The following is a 23,947-nucleotide window of genomic DNA, read 5'->3' as shown; positions in this document are numbered from 1 at the left end:
TGTCCATCAACGGATGAATGGATCAAGAAGATGTGGTTTATCTATATAATGGAATACTACATGGCAATGAGAAAGAATGAAATCTGGCCATGTGTAGCAACATGGATGGACCTTGACGGTGTTATGCTTAGCGAAATAAGTCAGGCAGAGAAGGACAAATATCACATGTTTGCAAGTATAGGAGGATTAGGAAGAACTTAACTGAGGACCATGGGGGAGAAGAAGGGGGGAAATGGTGGGGGAAAGGGAGAGAGGCAAACCATGAGAGACTCTTGAATGCTGAGAAACAAACTGAGGACTCTAGGATGTGGGGGGGGAGGGGGGAGATGGGCATGGAGGAGGGCACTTGTGGGGATGAGCACTGGGTGTTATATGGAAACCAATTTGACAATAAACTATTTGTAAAAAAAAAAAAAAAAAAGAAAAAGAAAAGAAAACAAGGAAGCCAGCACAGGTTACAGAGGCCATGTCACAATGACTCAGGAGCCAGCCTGAAAAGATTTCTCCTGGTACAGATGGGACCATGCCCACATCACTGAGACCATGAATCCAATCAACTGAAACACATCAAGTATGTTCTTAAATCCATAAAAGTTCATAGAAGAATCCTCCTTAATTACTTTTGGGGAATGTATCCTGGTTGCCGGGGATTTGCTTAGGACTATTTTGGTGTTTGTCCTGAGAAACGCCTCCATCTCAGTCAAGCAGGGATGGTTTGGTCACCCTAGAGGGGAATCGGCTCATTATCTTACAAACTGAGACATGAATGAAAAGAATCCTACACTTAACCTCAAAGAATAATCAAATAATTGACAAGGGAAAAGAATTGTAACGGAAATACTTCAGTTAAAAAACAAAGTGAAAATGATATAATTAGAATATCATTATTTGCAAACCAACTCCTATTCAAACAATAGATCTCGTTGAGTATCAACAGTCACTAACAACACAGAGAGAGAGACACACACACAAAGGCAGCCTAATGTTACATGCCTCCCATGTATAGTACACAACTCTGTGATGTCTGGGATTTTCTTTAATCTAAGAACTGAAAGACGTATAGATGCGTAGGGGGATGGAGGTGTAGACAAACAAGACTGGCCATGACTTGATATTTGTGCAGCCTGGACAATGAGTACGTGCTCTTTCATTATACTATTCTCTCTTTGGTAGATGTTTGAATTTTCCATAAGTAAATTATTTTAAAATAACATAGTTAACATACAAATAAATGATCAAGACCTATACTTACAATGCCTACCAATCTTATATAAAACAGTCAAAGAGTAATCAAAATGTCAACCAATGATGTTTAAACAAATTAAAATATGCTAACACAGCAAAGCAGTATGAAGATGTTAAAAGCACATTTTGCATACAGCTGAACGACATGGTGGCATATTATACATAATCTTCAACACAAAAAAACATTTTTAATTGGATGTCAATTTCATTAGGGTATGTATAGTTGCATTAAAAATACTGAAAGAGGGGCGCCTGGGTGTCTTAGTTGGTTAAGCAGTCCGACTTCGGCTCAGGTCATGATCTCACGGTTCGTGGGTTCAAGTCCCACGTGGGCTCTGTGCTGACAGCTAGCTCAGAGCCTGGAGCCTGGTTCAGATTCTGTGTCTCCCTCTCTCTCTGACCCTCCCCTGCTCATGCTCTCTCTCTCTCTCTTTCTCAGAAATTTAAAAAAAAAAACATTAAAAATTTTTAAAAATACGGAAAGAAATACAACAAAATGTTATCTCTGGGTAATGAGATTATGGTTGGATTTTATTGTCTATTTCTCCCTTTTGGTTATGTCCACATTGGACAAGTTTTCTTTCATGATAAACCATACATGACATGTTATCGCTCAGTTAGACAAGAGAGGCCTAGAGGAAGAGGTAGGACACAGACACAGACAGTAGGAAGTGTGACGAAGCTGACGTGTGCAGAAGGCTTGCTGCCAGCTCTATAGAAGCAAAGCCACGGAACCACCAGCACCAGTGACACTGCAACGGGCCTGGCAGGTGGCAGACAGAACCAGAGCCATTTCACCAGCAGAAGGGCCCCCAGGATGCAGTCTGTAGTGCCCGCTCTCCTGTGCACAGTGGTGGCCTTCATCCTCTTTGGTAAGGAGCCCACCACCCTCGCAGCCAGAGCCCGAGGGAGGGGGTTTGGGAAAGAAGTTAGAAGACAACTTGACTGTGCCTTTTCCACTTTGTTTTCTGGGTGAAAACCTGGCTATCTGTGACAGCTTTCTTGGGAGCAATGTCAATAGCTAAGTTATTTTTTTCTTCTTTTCTACAGGTTCCACCAATACCCAGAGTGTCACTCAATCTTCAAGTTCAGTGCATAAACATCTGGGAGAATCAGTGACTTTGGACTGCAGTTTCACACTCAGCTATAACTACTATGTGATGAGCTGGTTTCGACAGCTTCCCAATGGAAAGATGACTGAAATCATTTACCTTTTTTCTACTAGCACAAATACTAAGAAAGGACGATACACAATGTCATATCAGGCAAGGGAGAGAACCATAAGGCTCACCATCACAGGATTGGTGCTTACAGACTCAGGCACCTATTTCTGTGCTGTTGGAGAAACTACACGGTGAGAGGAGTGACATGGAGAGCCTTACAAAAACCCCTTGGGCTCAGCATGAAACAGCCATCTGCTCCAGGAGCTTAGGAGAAAACAACCACAAGACAAAAAAAGATATACAGAATGCATGGTTGTGACACCGGTGGGTGTAGAGAGGAAGCTGATGAATGTTCTAGCAACAATCTTCCCACATCTGGTATGAACAGAAGAGATGTGGTTACCAGATCCCAGCCTCAAGAGCATTTTCACCTCAAATCTGGTGCCTATGGATAGTCACATAGCCAATCAAGATATGCATCTGTCTCTTCTGCCTACCCAACATCCATCCCTCTTTTTCTAGTTGACAAGACCCTGATTTTCCCTGGATAACCAAGCCACGCCTACCGTTACTCTGTGTTTGGCCTTAGATGAGGCTGATCCCAGCCTCGGACTCCCTGGCCAATTAACACAGTCACAATGATTCATTCAAGGCTGGGTACCTGACCCAAGCCTACATCCCAAGACTGAATATGAAACTCTTGGGAATATGGCTGAGGATGAAAGAGACTAGGACATAACCGTACAATTGCCAGCAGCCTTATTCCCACCCAGCTTTATTTTCAGCATGATGTTGAAAAGAGGAGGTGAAACTGAGCTCACTTAACATTGTTTGAGGCATTGGACCCTGAAATGATTACAGATGTTCTTGGAATTTTTTCATTGTACACCCACACTGTGTTAGCTTGTGTTCCTCCAGAAGACAAGGATTCAAGTGCAAGTGATTTACTTGGGAGGTGATCCCAGAATGCATGGCAGAGACAGTGGGAGAAGAAAAAGAAAGGGAAGTCAGTGAGTGAAAAGCATGTGTTTTAAAAATCCCTATCAAAATACCACCAGCATTTTTCACAGAGCTAGAACAAACAATTCTAAAATGTGTATGGTCGACAAAAGACCCTAAATAGCCAAAACAATCCTAAAAAAGAGAAGCAAAGCTGGAGGCATCACTATTACATCTTCAAGTCATATTCATCAGGACAGTATGGTACTGGCACAAAAACTGACATCTAGATCAATGGAACAGTATAGAAAACCTAGAAACGGATCCAGAACTATTGGTCAATTAATCTTTGAGAAAGCAGGAATGAATAATCAATGGAAAAAGATGGTCTCTTCAACAAATGGTGTTGGGAAAACTGGACAGTGACATACAGAGCAATGAAACTCGACCATTTGCTGGACAATACAGAAAAATAACTTCAAAATGGATGAAAGGCCTAAATATAAGATAGGAAACTATCAAAATCCCAGAAAAGAACACAGGCAGAAACTTCTTTGACCTAGGCCACATCAGCTTCTTACTAGACACATTGCCAGATCAAGGAAAACAAAAGCAAACATGAACTATTGGGACTTCATCAAGATAAAAGCTTCTGCACAGGGAAAGAAACAATCAACAAAACTAAAGAGCAGCCTACAGAATGAAAGAAAATATTTGCAAACAGCATATCTGATAAAGAGTTAGTATCCAAAATCTATAAAGGATTTAATCAAACTCAACACCCAAAAAGAAATGACAGTTAAGAAATGGGTAGAAGACATGAATAGATACTTTTTCAAAAAAGACATCCAGATGGCCAACAGACACATGAAAAGATGCTCCGCATCACTCATCATCAGGGAAATACAATTAAAAACTGCAATGAGATACCACCTCACACTGTCTGAATGGTTAAAATCAACAACACAAGAAACAACAGATTTTGGCAAGGATGTGGAGAAGGGGAGCCCTCTTGCACTGTTGTTGGGAAGAGAAAAGTGTGCAGCCACTCTAGAGAACAAAATGGAAGTTTCTCAAAGTTAATAACAGAACTACTCTATGATCCAGCAATTGTACTACTAGGTATTTGCCCAAAGTGTGCAAAAATACAGATTTGAAGGGGTCTATGCACCCCGATATTTATGGCTGCATTATCACAATAGCCAAACTATGGAGAGAGCCCAAATGTCCATCAAGTGATGAATGGGCAAAGAAGACATAGTATACATTTACAATGGAATATTATTCAGCCATCAAAAAAATGAAATCTTGCCATTTGCAACAATGTGAATGGAGCTAGAATTTATTATGCTAAGAGAAGTAAGTCAGTCAAAGAAAGACAAATACCATATGACCTTACTCATATGTGGAATTAAGAAAGAAAACAGATGAACATGGATAAACCAGTTCACGCCATAGCCCTAGGAAGGAAGCGTCTCGGTTGGATCCGGTCCCTCCACGGGACTCTGAAGAAAAGCTCTCACCAGATGCCAGCCGTCACCATGGGTAAAGGAGACCCCAACAAGCCCGGGGCAAGATGTCCTCGTACGCCTTCTTCGTGCAGACCTGTCAGGAGGAGCACAAGAAGAAGCACCAGGACTCTTCGGTCAATTTCGCCGAGTTCTCCAAGAAATGTTCCAAGATATGGAAGACCATGTCTGCGAAGGAAAAGTCGAAATTCGAGGATATGGCAAAAAGTGACAAAGCTCGTTATGATAGAGAGATGAGAAATTACATTCCTCCCAAAGGTGACAAGAAAGGATAGAAAAAAGATCCCAATGCTCCTAAAAGGCCTCCGTCTGCTTTCTTCCTGTTTTGTTCTGAACATCTCCCAAAGATCAAAAGTGAGCACCCTGGCTTATCCATTGGGGATACTGCAAAAGATTGGGTGAAATGTGGTCTGAGCAGTCAGCCAAAGATAAACATCCATATGAACAGAAGGCGGCCAAGCTAAAGGAGAAGTATGAAAAAGATATTGCTGCACATTGCGCCAAGGGCAAAAGTGAAGTGAGAAAGAAGGGCTCTGGCAGGCCTACAGGTTCAAAGAAGAATGAACCAGAGGATGAGGAGAAAGAGGAAGAGGAGGAAGAAGACGAAGATGATGAGAAAGAGGGGGAGGATGAGGAATAAATGGCTATCCTGTAATGATATGTGTGGAGTGTTCGTGTGTGCTCAGGCAATTGTTTTGCTAAGAATGTGAATTCAAGTGCAGCTCAATATTAGCTTCAGTATAAAAACTGTACAGATTTTTATATAGCTGATAAGGTTCTTTGTAGAGAAAATACTTTTTTAAAAATGCAGGTTGTAGCTTTTTGAGGAGCTACTACATACAGTTAGATTTTAAAGCTCCTGATGTTGAATGTTTCTAAATATTTAATGGTTTTTTGAATTTCTTGACTTGTGTATTGTAGCACAGCAAACTTGTAGGAATTAGTATCAATAGTAAATTTTGGGTTTTTCTAGAATTTTGCATTTTGTTTTTTTAAGAAATTTTTGTAACAAAATTATGTACATTAAAAAAAAAAGAAAACAGATGAACATATGGGAAAGGGGTAAAGAAAAAAAGGAGAGAGGAAAACAAACTGTGATGGACTCTTAACGATAGACAGCATATTGAAGGTTGATGAGAGCAGAGGGCGGGAGATGGGCTAGATGGGTGATGGGCATTAATGATAGCACTTGTTGGGTTGAGCCCAGGGTGCTGTATGGGAGTGATGAATGACTGAAATCTACTCCAGAACCCAAACTTGCACTGTACTTCACTAACTAAAATTTAAATTAAAAAAAAAAAAACACAATAAATCAATCAGGGCCTGTGTATTCTCAAGCCAAACGTCACTATGAGCCCCAAGACTTTCATTGTACCAGGGAATTTTTGACAACCCATGGGAGACACTTGCCTCAACTTAGCCTGCCTGATGGCCAAAGAAGCTAGGGGATTGATACCCCTAATCCTGTGTGTCCCTGGTGGAGACAGAGCCCAGGGATATGAGTGATGATTCCCCTGCACTTATGTCTGCTAAGCAGCTGTGCAGTAAGAGAAAGCCCTTAGGCAAAGAAACCCAAGATTTGGTCAGAGGAAGGGGATTGTGTGTACTCAAGTCTTAAGCACAAAGTGATACAGGGAAGACACCAAAAATGCAACACACTTAATTTCTCTCTTTTTAATAAATTACTTTGAGTTGGGTTTTCTATCATTTGCAATCAAAAGAGACCTAACTAACAACACTAGTAAAGACAATATTGGGTGAAATGATTTAACCAAACAAAATACTCTAATATTACTTTTTAAAACTCCTGACTTGCTGCGGGTGAGACAGGTTACAACTCCTTAGGCTGTTCAGATTAGATCAGTTGTTCAGCCCTTTCCTCCCACATCATCCAGCCTGGTAAGGAGGAGGGACAAATGTAACACTGTACCTGTTATTACACTGAACATTTAACTGTTCTCCCCCCTTTCAGACTCTGGCTGCTCAGAGTCACCTTGCTTAGTGCCGCCAGATTAATCTCCCGACTATGTCCCTCCAAAGAATCTTGCTTGCTTAAGACTTCTGCATTCCTTGTGAGACTGTACTTTTCCCAAATCCCAAATTCTGCTCCTGCTAGCTGCTTCTCCTGAAATGTTTCTTCCCCATTTCTACCTTTTGAACTCACTATCTCTCAAAATCTACGTCACATCTTTGATGTTTCTGAGGAGAGCCTAGAAACAATGAGCATGTCTAGATCTCGTATTTTGGTTTCTAATACCATTTTTCAATACAAGGAACCATCATTCCTTGGAGAACTGGCTGATTCTAGGGCTGGGACAGGGAATATGAAAGATAAGTCTAAAGTATCTTAAAGTGTTCAAAAAACAACCAGCACCATCTATGATGGGGCTATGTTAAGAGGACATAGGAGTCAACTAGAAAGGTCCCTGTGACCAGAGCTGAAAAAATTTGTGCAAAAAATAAAGTCATGTTGAATAATAACCCAAGATATAAAATAAGTATCCAAGTGTCACTGATATAAATAAATTATTGAATAAATAAGTGAGGCAGAACAGAAAAACTTCCCATGCTTTCGAATTCTAAATAATTTATATAGACACTCCACATTTCCCATTCCTCAAGTGTGGGCTGCACATAGTGACTTCCAAAAGGGACAGTATGGAAAGGGTGGCAAAAGAGCAACAACAGTGGATTGGGGCCTTGGGTGGTTCAGTCAGTTAAGCGTCCAACTCTTCATTTTGGCTCAGGTCATGATCTCACAGTTTGTGAGATTGAGTCCCACATCAGACTCTGCATTGACAGTGCAAAGCTTGCTTGGGACTCTCTCTCTCTGTGTCCCTCTCTCTCTCTCTGCTTTCTTGCTCTCTTTCTGTCTCAAAATAAATTAATAATATTTAAAAAAGAAAAAGCAAGAGTGGAGAAACCTGACAAACACCAGCTTAGCTCAATGATCTTGGCCAGCATCACCAGAGATAAGTCATGTTGATACCATTACCCTTGATATGATGTGAAGAGTATGATATGAAGAGAAATGGCACTTTACCTCTGTGGTCTTCCTCCCCAAAACCCATACCCCAATCTAACATGAAAAAATCATCAGAAAAATCCCAGTGGAAGGACATTCTGCAAAATATCTAAGTAATAATCCTAAAATTATCAAGATCATCAAAATTAAGAAAAATCTGAGGATGTAGGATTTCAGCTTGGATCATTATCACAGGGTTGTGGCATTGAGCCCTGTGTTGAGCTCCACACAGAGCATGTGGCCTGATGGGATTCTCTCTCTCTCTCTCTCTCTCTCTCTTTCTCTCCCTCCCTCCCTCCCTCTGCCCATCTCCCCTGCTCATGCTCTCTCTCTCTCTAAAATAAAATAAAATTTAAATTAAAAAACCATTTTAAAAAATAAGAAAAATCTGGGTAATTGTCATAGCCAAGAGGAGCCTAAGGAGACATGAAAGCTAAATGTAATGTGGTCTCCTTGTGGGATTCTTCAGGAGGTCAAGGACTTTACGCAAAAAAAAAAAAAAAAAAAAGTAAATCTACTGATGTAGGAACTTTAGTCAATAATAATATATGAGTATTGGTTTATTAATTGTGGCAAATGTACCACTGTAAGATATTAATAGTAAGGGAAATGCATGTGCAGTATATAGAAACTATGTGTACTATCTTCACAACGTCTCTGTGAATCCAAAACCATTCTAAAATTAAACATTTGTCATAAAAACTTACAAAACTATAGGTTTCATGTGACCTGCATTTTCTGGAGGGACAATTTAAATTTTATGTGCAGCCATATCATTATTTACACAGCAAAAAGAGTCATGAACTGTGCTGTCCATGCATAGCCACTAGCTACATGTGGCTCTTGAACACTGGACTGTGACGATTCCAAACTAAGATGTGCTGTGAGTGTAAAATATACACCAAGTTTCAATGACTTAGTATGAAGAAAGGATGTAAACACTTTCATTAATATTTTTATTGACTAATGTTGAAATGATGCTTTGTGCTTATCAGGTTAAATAAAATATATTTTTAAAATTAATTTTATAGATTTAGGTATAGTTTCTTTTAATGTTGCTACTAAAAAATTTAAATTATTATGTGGTTCACATTGTATTTCTCTTGATAGCGGTGATCTAAAAGGATAGACATAAAATGTTGGCAATTCTTATTCCTGGTAATGGATTCCAGGGCAACTACTTAGCTAACCACTTACTAAATTTGTTTCGAGAATGTGGCTTACCTTCTAATTCATTTATTCAACAAATATTTATACCACATCTATTATTCATTCTTTTTGAAAAGTTAAAAGCTGCCTCATACATTTGTATCACTGTTCATAGTTTACAAGGTCCTTTCTTAGACTCTAATGTATCTTCATAAACAATTATTTTCCTAGAGGCTGCCCAGAGAAAGTGGTCTCCTGCACTTTCTCTGGGTTTTTTCAACATGGCTGCCATGTTACGTGATTAAGCCAGCAAGGAAAATCTCTCAACCTAGTCAGCTAAGACAAAATCATTTCTTTTTTTTTTTAATGTTTTTTATTTATTTCTAGGAGAGAGAGAGAGACAGCGTGAGCAGGGGAGGGTCAGAGAGAGAGGGAGTCACAGACTGAAACAGGCTCCAGGCTCTGAGCTGGCAGTCAGCACAGAGCCCGACGCAGGGCCGGAACCCACGAACCGCAAGATCATGACCTAAGCGAAAGTCGGTCGCTTAACCGACTAAGCCACCCAGGCGCCCCAAGACAGAATCATTTCTAATGTAACATAATAACAGAGGGACAGCCCATCACCTTTGCATATTGTGTTGATTAGAATCTCATCATAGGTCCCTCTGAAACTCAGAAGAGGGGATTGTCCAAGAGCATGGACACCAGGAGGAAGGGATTTATCTCTACTGTAGTCCACCATCTGATCCCCAAAGATTCATATCCCTCCTACTTGCAAAATACATTCACACACACTCCCATAGACCCCAAGAGTCTCATCCCATATAGCGTCAGCTCATAGACAAAAATCACATCATCTAAATGATGTCCAAGTTCAATTGCAACTCCTGGGTGTCATTTGTTAAGTACAGTTTTTGGTGCACAATTCCTCTCCTTTGGTCAGGCTGTGAAAGAAGCCACCTGCTCAACACAACCAGATTCCAGTCTTAGAACAGACCTGACCAAGAAGGCACAGGATAATTAGCTATAGTCATTTGGGTCCAAAAGACTGGGAAATGAAAGGTAGAAAGGCCTTGCTGAAATTCAGCTGGGCAAACCTTAGGAGTTCCTTGTTTAGATTTAAGGCCTAGAAATAATTCTCAACTGTGACCCTTTGACTTTTACTTCTGCCCTTAGAGTCTTCTCTATTCTTTCAAGTATGGTAACACATATTCACAGTTGAGTTATTTTATAAACCTGCTTCCTGGCAGTAGTTTTCAGAGTCTGACCTGCTCCTTTTATTCTGTATTCTGTCCCTTTCAATCCAAGCTGGTAGTGTTTCTGCTGAAATCATTTTCTCAAACACTTCTTGGGTCTCTGATGGATTTCAATGAATTATGCCCCTTAAAAAAAAAAAAAAGCACATCCACAGATCCTTTCCAAACAATCCATACCTATGACCCTTACTCAGAACTCTGAGGTACCATTACCTTAAGCTTCCTTAAAGCCTTATTGTTTGGTTGGAAGTCATATCCAAATCTCTTGAAAGAGCTCCTTGTGTGACAGAATACTCCCACCCCTCAATCTTTCTGAGGTTTTGATAAACATTTATAAAGTCACGCTGTCTCTTTCTTTGTGCCACACTATCTTAAGTTTAGCATCTTTTTCCATTTAAGAGATTGAGAATTTTCAGATTCATCCAGTCCTGGTTCCTTTTTGCTGAATAGTTCTTTCCTCCATTTATCTCTCTTCATTTCATTAAAGGCAGCAAAAAGAAACACAGTGGCACCTTCATACTTTGCTTTGAAATCTCCCCAGCTCTACAAGCAAGTTCAGTCTTTCACATAACTATAGGAGGCAATTTCAAAAATGTTCTATAACTACTTGATGTGGATTCCCTTCCTTCAGTTCCCAATAACATATTCTTTACTTCCTTCTGAGAATTCACTAGCAGTATCCTTAAAGCTAGATTCTTCTAACCCTTAATACAGGGCAGATAGAGGTGTATCTAAAAACTCATTGCCCGATTTCCCTCCTTGATACACACCAGAAAGCCAGGACCACACAGAAAGTCACTTCATAACTTAAAGCCTGACTGTCGGGCACAGACATGAGAGGTATTTCAAGGACTGTTTCGCTCCTCCCTCTATTCCCAACCATTCTACATCCACCATGTTTCTACATCCAGAAATAGAAACTCCCAGAAACAACTTAGAGAAATGCAGTAGGATCACTGGCAGTGCTTTGCTTCTTTTAGATAGAGACAGTGGGGGGGGGGGGTTTCTATGTATATGACTATAAATAGAAAGAATTCCCAGGTAGTACAGGCTGAGAATTTTTGATTTTTTTGTATCCCATGAGTTCAGAGTATAAGAGGGTCAGGTAATAAGAAAGGGGAGGGAGATACTAAAGTAGAGTAGCTATACTTTGTTTGTTTGCCAAAACTAAAATGCTTTCATGGCTTTTTCAGATCTTTAAACAAAAAGAAGTTTGGCTATGGAGCCTCAAAAGACCCTTTAATTCTAATGTTTGTGATTCTATGATTTAAAAAAATAAAATTTAAAGGAGTGCTGGTGTTGAAGCATAACTCTCAAAATGCCAGTCCTGGCACTGAGGCCAAGCCCTTGATGAAGTTTTAGTTGAGAGCTCAGTGATGTTGGTACATATTAATATTCCCGCCAATCAGAACCCGGGGAAAGCCGAATGAAAAGTAATGTCTAAGAATTAGGAGACCAACTTCTGTAATCAGCAGTCAACTGAAAATATATGAAAATGAGCACCTTCATGGGCACATAACAGATACATACCAAAAATCTGTCACATTCAAACCTCAAGTCCCAGGGTGAGATTTGCTAAAATGGATTACTTCCCAGACTGCTAAACCTACAGGTAAATCATTTCCTTTTTTCCCATCCCACAATATCTTTTATTTATCCTGCTACTTACTATTTATTAGTAATTCTGCTTCTGGTTGTTTAGATTTACTTCAGAACAATTGCTTTCATTTCCATTTTATTTTTTTCACTCAAGTGTAAATGTTAATAAGGTGATACTAGAATGTGTCCCCACATCCCCAGCAGTCTCAGTGCTCAGGGCTGAGCACTTTTTGTTACAACTCCTCAATTTCTTCTAATGTGCCCTCAGCCCTGAGAACCACTGGCCTAGAATATTTTAAGGCTGCTGCTCCTCTGTCTGCCCTCCAGGGGGCAATCATGCCCACTAACACAAGTCTCAGAACAATGAGAACAGCTGACACTCGGGATGGACAAGAGGCCTGAACTTAGGACAAAAAAAAAGGATAAAGCTAAAAATTAGAAGCCTGAATGCTATAAGGTCATTAAATGCAAAATATCTTTAAAATTCTCCTAAATTTAAGGAAACTCTGTGAGCAACTCTTTCCTTCACCTTCAAACACAATTTTCCCAATACCTGTCTTAGACCCCGGCTTCAGGTTTGTAAACCTCTCCATTGGGAGAAGGTTCCATTTCATTATTATTTCTTTGGATAAAATTCATTCTATAATGGTGGTTATAAAGATTCATCCTTTCCTTTCTTTCCCATCCCTTCTTTCTCCCGCAGGAACAAATTGGTCAGAAGAAGTTGTTCCTTGTCTTATCAGGTCACCCTAAACTTTACATGTACCCATTGGCACTCATGTCATCTTTGACCCCTTTGAAATGACAATTTCACCAGCTAGGATCTCAGGGTTTTCTGAAATAGTTCTTAGAAACACGCTGGATAAGGGCAACAGAGGTTTGTGATTCCTTTGTAAAGATTTATCAGGGTGATGGTGAGTTGTAGGGTTGGGAGGGCTCAGGTGCACGATTAGTTCAAGGAGCTCAGGAACTGTCCAAATAAACATTCAGCTGCATATCTATCCTAGATCATAGGTTCATGATATTTTGTGAACAAGCTGTTTAAGTTTCTTAAAAAATAAAATATTATTACAAAGAAATTAGAGAAAAATTGTGCCAACTTTAAAAACCACAATGGCTATGAAAAAAATAATGTCAAAATTAAAAAATATCAAATACAAATATGAAAAGAATCCAAGCTCACAAAGGCACAATAGAACAACAAGGAAATAATATTTTTTCTCAAAAAATTGTTAAATAATTTTTTAAAGCGTTAGATGCTGAGGTCATAAAACAAAACTCTTAGAAAACACTATAGAAATGTCAATTTGTACAGTCATGGTAATGTAATTTGTTAATAGATATAAAATTATTTAATTCAATAAATCTACATCCAGAAATTTATTCTTACAAAATAGTCAGAAAAATAGACCACAAAAAAGCAAATCAGTTAAGTATTAAAGAACAATATCAAACAGATCATGTTCTTTTACTACAAAGAATAAAGTTAGATACTATTAATAAATACAAGTATAAATAAAAAGAGACTCCTAAATAATTTATGAACCAGGAGCCCCTGGGTGGCTCAGTCAGCTAAGTGTCCAACTCTTGATTTCGGCTCAGGTCATGATCTCAGGTCATGATTTTGGCTCACGTTCATAAGTTCGAGCCCCAGGACAGGCTCTGGGCTGACAGTGTGAAGTCTGCTTGGGATTCTCTCTCCCTCTCTCTCTCTCTCTCTCTCTCCCACTCTCTCTCTCTCCCTCTTCCCAATTCTGTCTCTCTTTCTCTTTCTCAATAAGCCCTAAAAAATAAAGTAATTCATGAACCAAAAAGAAATTATAATGGAATTGTTAAAATATTTACAACTGAGCAATCATAAAAGGTCTACATTTCTAAACTTGGGAAATGAACCTAAGCAGCATGCAAAGGATTTTTATACCCTCAAGATATATCAAAACAACAAGATGGGACATAATGAGCTAAACATTCAATCAGAAAGTTTTCAAAGAGAGTAAGAGTAAACAACAAAAGTAGGAGAACAAAAATAGTAATAATCAGTGCTACAATTAAGGTAATAAAGGCAAAGAACAAAGGAAAGAATCCATTTAAATTGGTTCTTTGAACAGAATTAGAAAATGGACAATTCTAAAAAAAAAAAAAAAGAAAAGAAAATGGACAATTCTCTGATAAGATTTATCGAGGGAATTAAGAAGATATAAAAAGATGGTGTAAAAGCAGATTGTAACTACAGACACACTAAAAATTTAAATAATTTTAAGAACCTTCAAGGAATGAAACCATACAAATTAATGTGAAAACTTGAACAAAATGTAAAACTTTCTGAAAATTATCATCTAGCAAAAATGACAAGAAAATTTGAAAACTTGTGTTACAATGCACATTAAATACATCTAAAACTCTATAGATACATATGGTTTCACAGGCAATTTATATCAAACCCAAGACCAGTAATTTCCATACATGTACTGAGAAAAATAAAAACATGAAGACTATTACTCGACACATTTTTTGAGACCAGGAGAACCACACTGACTAAAATAAACAAAGATAGATGACAAATGAAAATCATAGACCAATATTTCTTGTGAAAAGCAAAGACTCTCCTAAACATATTATTAAGTAAACACTGGATATTAAAAAGTAATACTAATAAATGTATACATAAAAAGTAATACTAATACACCATGATTGATTAGGATTCATCTCAGGAGTATGAGGAAGGTTAAATATTAGTACTACATATCACACATAAACAATATTAACTTTAAAATTACTCACTAAATACAGAAAAGTGACTTGGTGAAGTCTAACATTTATTTCTAATTAAAATCTCTTCACAGACACAGAAGAAAAAGGAACTTCTTTAACCTGACCATGGAATCTTCGAATTTGTTTTCAAAGTGAGATATTAAAAGCATTTCCTTAAAAATTTGAAAAAGTCAGAGATTTGCACATTAGAACTGGAAGGAGAAAACATCTATCATCAATCACAGATAGCTGATTCCATCACTGGGAGAGAAAATATACAAGTGAACCTAGAATATCTTCTCCTCCCAGAAAACGAGGAAGCTGTCACAGGTTACAGAGGCCATGTCACAACGACTCAGGAACCAGCCTGAAAAAGTTTCTTCTGGTAAAGATGGGACCATGCCCACATCACTGAGACCATGAATCCATCAAGTATTTTTAAATTCATGAGTTCTAAAATAATCCTCCTTAATTACTTTTGGGGATGTATCCTGGTTGCCGGGGATTTGCTTGGGACTATTTTGGTGTTTGTCGTGAGAAACTCCTCCATCTCAGGCAAGCAGGAATGGTTTGGTCACCCTAGAGGGGAATCGGCTCATTATCTTACAAACTGAGAAATGAACGGAAAGAATCCTACACTTAACCTCAAATAATAATCAAATAATTGACAAGGAAAAATTATCGTAAAAGAAATACTTCAGTTAAAAAAACGAAGTAGAAATCATATAATTAGAATATCGTCAAGTTGCAAACCAACTCCTAATCAAACAACAGATCTATTCATTGCTTATCAACAGTCACTAAGAAAACACACACAAACACACACACACACACACACACACACAAATACACACACACCTGAAAAGACAATCTGACCTCATGTGTCTCCTGAGTAAAGTACAAACCCTATGATGTCTGGGAGTTGCATTAGTCTAACCAGAACTGGAAGAAATATACATGTGGAGGGGGATGATGATGTAGATGAACAAGATTGGCCGTGATATGATACTTGTGGAACCTGGAAATGAGTACATCCTTTTTCATTGCACTATACACTCTTTTGTGGATATTTGAATTTTTTATATTAAAAACTTTGAAATAACATCATTAACATCAAATAAGTTACCAGAAATGCAAAGACTTATATCTACAATACCCACCAAATCTTATTTAAAATAGTCAAAAGAGAAAACAAAACTTGTCAAACAATTATGTTCAAACAAATTAAATTACACTTAAACAGCAGAGTAGTATGAAGCTGTAAAAATCACATTTCACATACAGTTGAATGATATGGTGGCTTATTCATATACACGATGTTCAACAACAACAACAAAAAAACATTTTTATTTGATCCCAATTCCATTACAGTATGACATATTTACATTAAAACTACTGAAAGAATTACAATAAAATGTTAACAGCATTTATCTCTGGGTTATGAGATTATGGTTGGATTTTATTGTCTACTGCTCCTTTACAGTTATGTCCACATTGGACAACCTTTCTTTCATGAAAAACCATACATGACATGTTATCGATCAGTCAGACAAGAGAGGCCTGGAGGAAGAGGCAGCACGCAGACACAGACAGCAGGAAGTGTGACAAAGTGACGTGTGCAGAAGGCCCACTGCCAGCTCTATAGAAGGAAGGCCACAGAGCCACCAGCACCAGTGACACTGCAACTTGCTTGGCAGGTGGCAGTCAGAACCAGAGCCATTTCACCAGCGGAAGGGCCCCCAGGATGCAGTCTGTAGTTCCCGCTCTCCTGTGCACAGTGGTGGCCTTCATCCTCTTTGGTAAGGAGCCCACCACCCCCACAGCTAGAGCCTAAGGGAGTGGGTCTGAGAAAGAAGTCATAAGAGACCTTGGCTGTGCCTTACTCCATTTTGTTTTCTGGGTGAAAACCTGGCTATTTGTGACAGCTTTCTTGGGAGCAATGTCAACAACTAAGTTATTTTTTTTTTCCTATAGGTTCTAGCAATACACAGAGCATCACTCAATATCCAAGTTCAGCACATGGACCAGAGGGAGAATCTGTGAGCTTGCACTGCCGCTTCACAATCCACTATTCTTACTACGTGATGAGCTGGTTTCGACAGCTTCCTAATGGAAAGATGACTGAAATCATTTATCTTTATTCTGATAGCACGAGCACTATGAAAGGACGATATTCTGTGTCATTTCAGAAAGGATACAAAACCCTAACACTCACCATCACAAGCTTGATGCCTACAGACTCAGGCATCTATTTCTGTGCTGTTGGAGAAACTCCACAGTGAAAGGACTGACACGGAGAGCCTTACAAAAACCTCTTGGGCTTAGCATGAAACAGCCATCTGCCCCAGGAGCTTAGGAGAAAACTACCCACAAAACAGGAAAAGGTAGACAGAAGACATGGTAGGTGACACTGGTGGGACTAGAGTGGAAGCTGCTGAATATCTAGCAACACTCTTCCCACATCTGGTATTAAAGGAAGAGTTGTGGTTACAAGATTCCAACCTCAAGTGCATTTTCACCTTAGAATCACATAGCTGATCAAGATATGCATCTGTCTCTTCTGCTGCTCAATATCCATGCCCTCTTTTCTGGTGACTACACCTAGATATTCCCTGGATAACCAAGCCGTGCCTCCTCCTACACCACATTTGGCTTTAGATGATGCTGACCCCAGCCATGGACTCCATGACCAATTAACATAACTCATCTCTCTGATCACAATGATTGGTTCAAGAATGTGTACCCTCCCCAAGTCTAATCCTAAAACTTAATATGAAACTCTTGGGAATATGGTTGGGGATGAATGAGGCGAGAATATAACTCTACAGCTGCCAGCAGCCCTCTTCCCACCACAAAGAAGAGCACGATCCTGAAAACAGAGAGATTGAAACTGAGCTCTCTTAACACTGTTTGGGGCCCTGGATCCTGCAGTCATTAGAGATCTACCTGCATTTTTCAGTCATACACCTACGCTGTCTTAGCTTCTGTTCCTCCAGAAGAAGACAAGGATTCAAGTGCAAGTCACTTAGTTGGGAAATAATCCCAGAATGCATTGCAGGACAGTGGGGAAGAGTGAAATGAAGGCAAGTCAATTGGTGAAGCGCTTGTGATTTAATGCAATCCTTATCACATACCACCAGCATTTTTCATAGAGCTAGGACAAACAATCCTAAAATGTGTATGGAAGCACAAAAGATCCCAACTAGTCAATGCAATTCTTAAAAAAAAATGCAAAGCTGGAGGCTTCATTAATCTGGACTTCAAGCTATAACAAAACTGTAGTCATCAGGACAGTATGGTAATGACACAAAAACAGACACCTAGATCAATGGAACCAAATAGAGAATCCAGAAATGGATCCACAATTAGATGTTTAAATACCTTTGAGAAAGCAGAAGAGAATAAGCAATGGAGAAAAGACTGTCTCTTCAACAAATGGTGCTGGGAAAACCAGACAGCAACATGCAGAAGAATGAAACTGTACCACTGTCTGGCCTATACACAAAAGTAAATTCAAAATGGATGAAAGACCTAATTATGAGACAGGAAATCATCAAATTTCTAGAAGAGAACACAACAGAAACCTCTTTGACCTTGGCTGCAGCAACTTCTTACTAAACACATTGCTTGAGGCAATGGACACAAGAGCAAACATGAACTATTGGGACCTCATCAAGATAAAAACCTTCTGCACAAGAAGATATGAACAGACGCTTCTCCAAAGAGGATATCCAGATGGCCAACAGACACATGAAACAATGCTCAGCATCCCTCCTCATCAGGGAAATACAAATCAAAATCATAGTCAGAGTGGCTAAAATGAGCAAATCAGAGAACTCTAGATGCTGGCAAGGATGTGGAGAAACGGGCACCCTCCTACGCTGTTGGTGGGAATGCAAACTGGTGCAGCCCCTCTGGAAAACAGTGTGGAGGTTCCTCAGGAAACTAACAATAGAACTCCCCTAGGACCCAGCAATAGCACTGCTAGGAATTTACCCAAGGGATACAGAAATGCTGATGCATAGGAGCACATGGACCCCAATGTTCATAGCAGCACTCTCCACAATAGCTAAATCATGGAAAGAGCCTAAGTGTCCATCCACGGACGAATGGATCAAGAAGATGTGGTTTATCTATACCATGGAATACTACATGGCAATGAGAAAGAATGAAATTTTGCCATGTGTAGCAACATGGATGGACCTTGAGGGTGTTATGCTGAGCGAAATAAGTCAGGCAGAGAAGGACAAATATCATATGTTTGCACGTATAGGAGGATTAGGAGGAACTTGACTGAGGACCATGGGGGAGAAGAAGGGGGGAAAAGGTGGGGGAAAGGGAGAGAGGCAAACCATGAGAGACTCTTGAATGCTGANGATGGGCATGGAAGAGGGCACTTGTGGGGATGAGCACTGGGTGTTATATGGAAACCAACTTGACAATAAACTATTTGTAAGAAAAAAAAACTTCTGCACAGTGAAAGAAACAATCAACAAAACCTACAGAATGGAAGAAGATGTTGCAAACAACATATCTGAATAAGGGTTGGAATCCAAAATCTATAAAGCACTTAATCAAACTCAACACCCAAAAAAACCAAATAATCGAGGTAAGAAATGAGCAGAAGACATGAATAGACACTTTTTCAAAAAACACATCCAGATAGCTAAAAGACACATGAAAAGTTGCTCCACATCATTCATCATCAGGGAAATGAAAACCAAAAATATAAATAGATACCACCTCACACCTGTCTGAGTGGGTAACATTAACAACACCAGAAACAACAGGTGTTGACAAGGATGTTGCAAAAGGGGAACCGTCTTGCACCATTGGTGTGAATGGAACCGTGAGCAGCCACTCTGGAGAACACTATGGAGGTTTCTCAAAGTTCAAAAGTAAATTACCCTATGATCCAGCAATTGTGCAACTAGGTATTTACCCAAAGTATACAAAATAGAGATTTGAAGGAGTCTATGCACCCCGATGTTTATAGCAGCATGATCAACAATAGCCAAACTATATATACATACATACAAACATACATACAAAGACACATATATAGTACCTCTTCTTTCAGCCATCAAATAAAAAATGAAATCTTGCCATTTACAAAGATGTGGATGGAGCTAGAATGTATTAGGCTAAGTGAAATAAGTCAATCAGAGAAAGACAAATACCATATGATCTCACTCATATGTGGAATTCAAGAAAGAAAACACATGTACATATTGGAAGGTGGCAAATAAAAAAATGAGAAATGGAAACAAACCATAATAATGATTTGTTATTTATATCTTAAAGATAAGGAGCAAACTGAGGGTTGATAGAAGAAGATGGGTGAGAATTGGGCTAGATGCGTGATGCACAATAAGGGGGGCACTTATTGGGATGAGCAGGATGTTGCATGGAAGTGACAAATCACAGAATTCTATTCCAGAAACCAATATTGCATGGTAATTCACTAACTAAAATTTAGCTTTAAAACAATGAGAAAAATCAAGCAATCACTCAATCATTCAGGGCCTGTGTATTCACAAGCCAAACACCACTATGAGCACCAAGACTTTCATCATACCAGGGAATTTTTGACAACCCATGGGAGACACTTCTCTCAACCTGCCATCTGAGGGCCAGAGGAGCTAAGGTATTGATACTCCAAACCCTGTGTGTCACTGGTGGAGGTCAGCGCCCAGGGATCTGACTGATGATCTCCAGCACTTATGTCTGCCAGCCAGGCTGTGCAGTAAGACACAGCTCTCAGACAAAGAAACCCAAGTTCTAGCAGAGGGAAGGGGACAGTGTGCACTGAAGTCATACACACAAAGGGACGACACCAAAAATGCAGCACAATTAATTTCTCTCTTTTTAATAAATTTCTTGAGTTGGGTTTTCTATCACTAGCAATCAAATGAGACCTAACGAAAAACAATGATAAAGACAACATTGGGTGAACCATATCAACCAAACAAAGCACTTTAATATTACTTTCTTAAACTCCTGGCTTGCTGCAGATGAGACAGGTTAGATCAGATTACATCAGTCGTTCAGCCCTTTCCTCCCACATCATCCAGCCTGGTAAGGAGGAGGGACAAAGGTAATACTGTACCTGTTATTACACTGAACATTTAACTGTTCTCTCCCCTTTCAGACTCTGGCTGCTCAGGGTCACCTTGCTTAGTGCCGCCAGATTAATCTCCCGACTATGTCCCTCCAAAGAATCTTGCTTGCTTAAGACTTCTGCATTCCTTGTACAACTGTGCTTTTTCCAAATCCAAATTTCTGCTCTTGCTGGTTGCTTCCCCAAAATACGTTTCCTCCACATTTCTACCTTTGGAGCTCTCAAAACCTAGTAACGTGTTTAATGTTTCTGACGATATCCCATAAGCAGTGAGCATGCCTAGATGTCGTATTTTGGTTTCTTATACCATTTTTGAATAAAAGGAACCAAAGTTCCTTGGAGAAAGGACTGATTCTAGGCCTGGGGCAGTGAATATGTAAGTTAAGTCTGAAGCATCGTATAGTGTTCAGATAACAACTGGCACCACCAATGATGGGCTATGTTAAGGGGAAATAGGAGTAAACTAAGAAAGCTCCTTGCGGCCAAAGCTGAAACAATTTGAGCAGCTAATAAAGTCCTGCTGAGTAATAACCCAAGATACAAAATAAGTATCCAACGGTCACTGATATAAGTAAATTATTGAATAAATGAGTAAGTCAGAATGACACATCTCCCATGCCTAAGATTCTAAATAATTGATACACACACTCCACATTTCCCAGTCTTCCAGTGCGGGCTGCACATAGTGACTTCCTTCCAAAATGGACAGTATAAAAAGGGTGACAAAAGGGTAACAGTGGATTGGGACTCCTGGGTGGCTCAGTTGGTTAATCGTCCAACTCTTGGTTTTGGCTCACATTATCTCACAGTTTGTGAGACCGAGCCCTGTATTAGGCTCTGCATTGACTGTGCAGAGCCTGTTTGGGATTCTCTCTCTTTCCCTCTCTTTCTGCCACTCCCTTGCTCACTCTCTCTATCTTTCTCTCCAAATAAATTAATAAACTTTTAAAAACAATGAGCAACAGGGAGAAACCTGACAAACAGCAGCTTAGCTCGCTGCTCATGATCAACATCACCAGAGATAAGTCATGTTGATAGCATGTGCCCTTGATATGATGTGAAGAGAGATGGCACTTTACCTCTGTGGTCTTCCTCCCCCAAACCCATAACCTCAGTGTAATCATGAGGAAATCATCAGAATAATCCCAATTGAGGGACGTTCTGCAAAACATCTAACTACTACTTCTAACAATTGTCCAGATCATCAAAAATAAGAAAAACCTGAGGGGTGCCTAGGTGGCTCAGTAAGTTGAGTGTCTATGTTGGCTTGGGTCATGATCCCAGGGTTTGAGTATTGATCCCTGCATAGAGCCACACAGAGCATGGAGTCTGCTTGGGATTCTCCCTCCCTCTCTCTCTCTTTCTCTCGAAAGTAACAAAATTTAAATTTAGAAAACATTGTAAAGAATAAGAAAAATCTGAGAAATTGTCATAGCCAAGAGGAGCCTGAGAAGACATGAAAACTAAAAGTAATGTGGCCTTCTAGTGGGGTTCTGAAGGAGATAAAGGACAGAAGGTAAAATCAAGTAAATCTACTAAAGCATGGACGTTAGTTAATAATAATGTATTAGCATTGGCTTATTAATTGTGGCAAATGTACCATTTAAGATGTTAAAAGTAAGGGAAACTGGGTGTGCAGTATATGAAAAACTATGTGTACTCTCTTCACAAATTTTCTATAAATCCAAAACTGTTCTAAAATTAAACATTTCTTATAAAAAGTTACAAAACTGTAGGTTTCATATGACCTGAATTTTGTGGAGGAAGAAATACAGTTTTATGCACAGCCATATCATTAGAAAAACATCAAAAAAGTCTTGTATTGTGCTGTCCATACAGAGCCACTAGCTACCTGTGAATCTTGAACCCTTGGATTGTGACTAGTCAAATTAATATGTGCTGTCAGTATAAAATATACACCAAGTTTCAAAGCTTTAGTTTGAAGAAAAGAATGTAAACAACCTCATTAATATTTTTTATTGACTAATATTTTTTAATGTTTTTTTTTTCTTTCTGAGAGAAAGAGAGAGAGAGACAGCATGAGCAGAGGAGGATCAGAGAGAGAGGGAGATATAGAATCCAGGCTCTGAGCCAACTGTCAGCTCAGAGCCCAACCTAGGGCTTGAACCCATGAACTGTGAGATCATGAACTGAGCCGGAGTCGGACGCTTAACCAACTGAGCCATCCAGGTGTCCCTATTGACTATTTTTGAAATTATATTTTCAGTGGTGCAAGGCGGTTCAGTCAGTAAGTGTCTTACGTCAGCTCAGGTCATGATTTCGCGGTTCCTGAGTTTGAGCACGCATCAGGCTCCATGCTGTCAATTCAAGCCTGGAGCCTGCTTTGGATTCTATGTCTCCCTTTCTCTCTTCCTCTACCCCACTGCACTCTGTCTCTCTCAAAACCAAATGAACATTTATAAATTTAAAAAATAAATAATATTTCAGTTTATCAGGTAATTAAAATGTACTTTGTATATTTTATTTATTTATTTATTTATTTATTTATTTATTTATTTATTTATAGTTTCTTTTGATTTGGCTACTAAAAAAGATAAACTATTTGTGTGGCTCATGTTGTACTTCTCTTGATTGCAGTGGTCTAAAAGGATAGACATGAAATGTTCGTAATAGTTATTCCTGGTAGTGGAATTCAGAGTAATTGCTGTAGCATTCCTTTTAGTAATATTTTAAATAAATTAGTTATTTACTTATTGAATAAATTTATTTATTTATTGATGCTCTGAGCTGTCACCACCACCCGACAAAGGTTTGAACACACAAACCATGAGATCATGACCTGAGCCAAAGTTGGACATTTAGTCGACTGAGCCACCCAGATGCCTGAATATCCTTGATGAATATGGATGCAAAAATCCTCCACAAGATCCTTACAAATCGAATCCAGCAGCACATAAAAACAATCATCCAAGATCAAGTGGAATTCATTCCTGGGTTATAGGGCTGGTTCAACATTCGCAAATCAATCAATGTGATCCATCATATCAATAAAAGAAAAGATAAAAACCATATGATCCTGTCAATAGATGCAGAAAAAGCATTTGACAAAATACAGCATCCCTTCTTAATAAAGACTCTAGAGAAAGTTGGGATAGAAGGAACCTACTTAAACATCATCAAAGCCATCTATGAGAAGCCTTCAGCTAACA

General features: G+C 39.1%; 1 pseudogene and 1 gene segment (V, D, J or C); both read left to right on the top strand.

The window, feature by feature from the left end:
• Window positions 1-23,947, top strand: part of LOC120240454 — a 499,568-nt gene that overhangs the window by 261,583 nt on the left and 214,038 nt on the right.
• Window positions 4,760-5,851, top strand: LOC120240455 (annotated as a pseudogene).

This window comes from Hyaena hyaena, unplaced genomic scaffold (assembly GCF_003009895.1).
Source record: "Hyaena hyaena isolate Hyena2069 unplaced genomic scaffold, ASM300989v1 scaffold_256, whole genome shotgun sequence".
In the NCBI taxonomy this organism is placed as follows: Eukaryota; Metazoa; Chordata; class Mammalia; order Carnivora; family Hyaenidae; genus Hyaena; species Hyaena hyaena.
The sequence above is the reverse complement of the archived record's forward strand: the minus strand, read 5'-3'. Positions and strand labels throughout refer to the sequence as shown.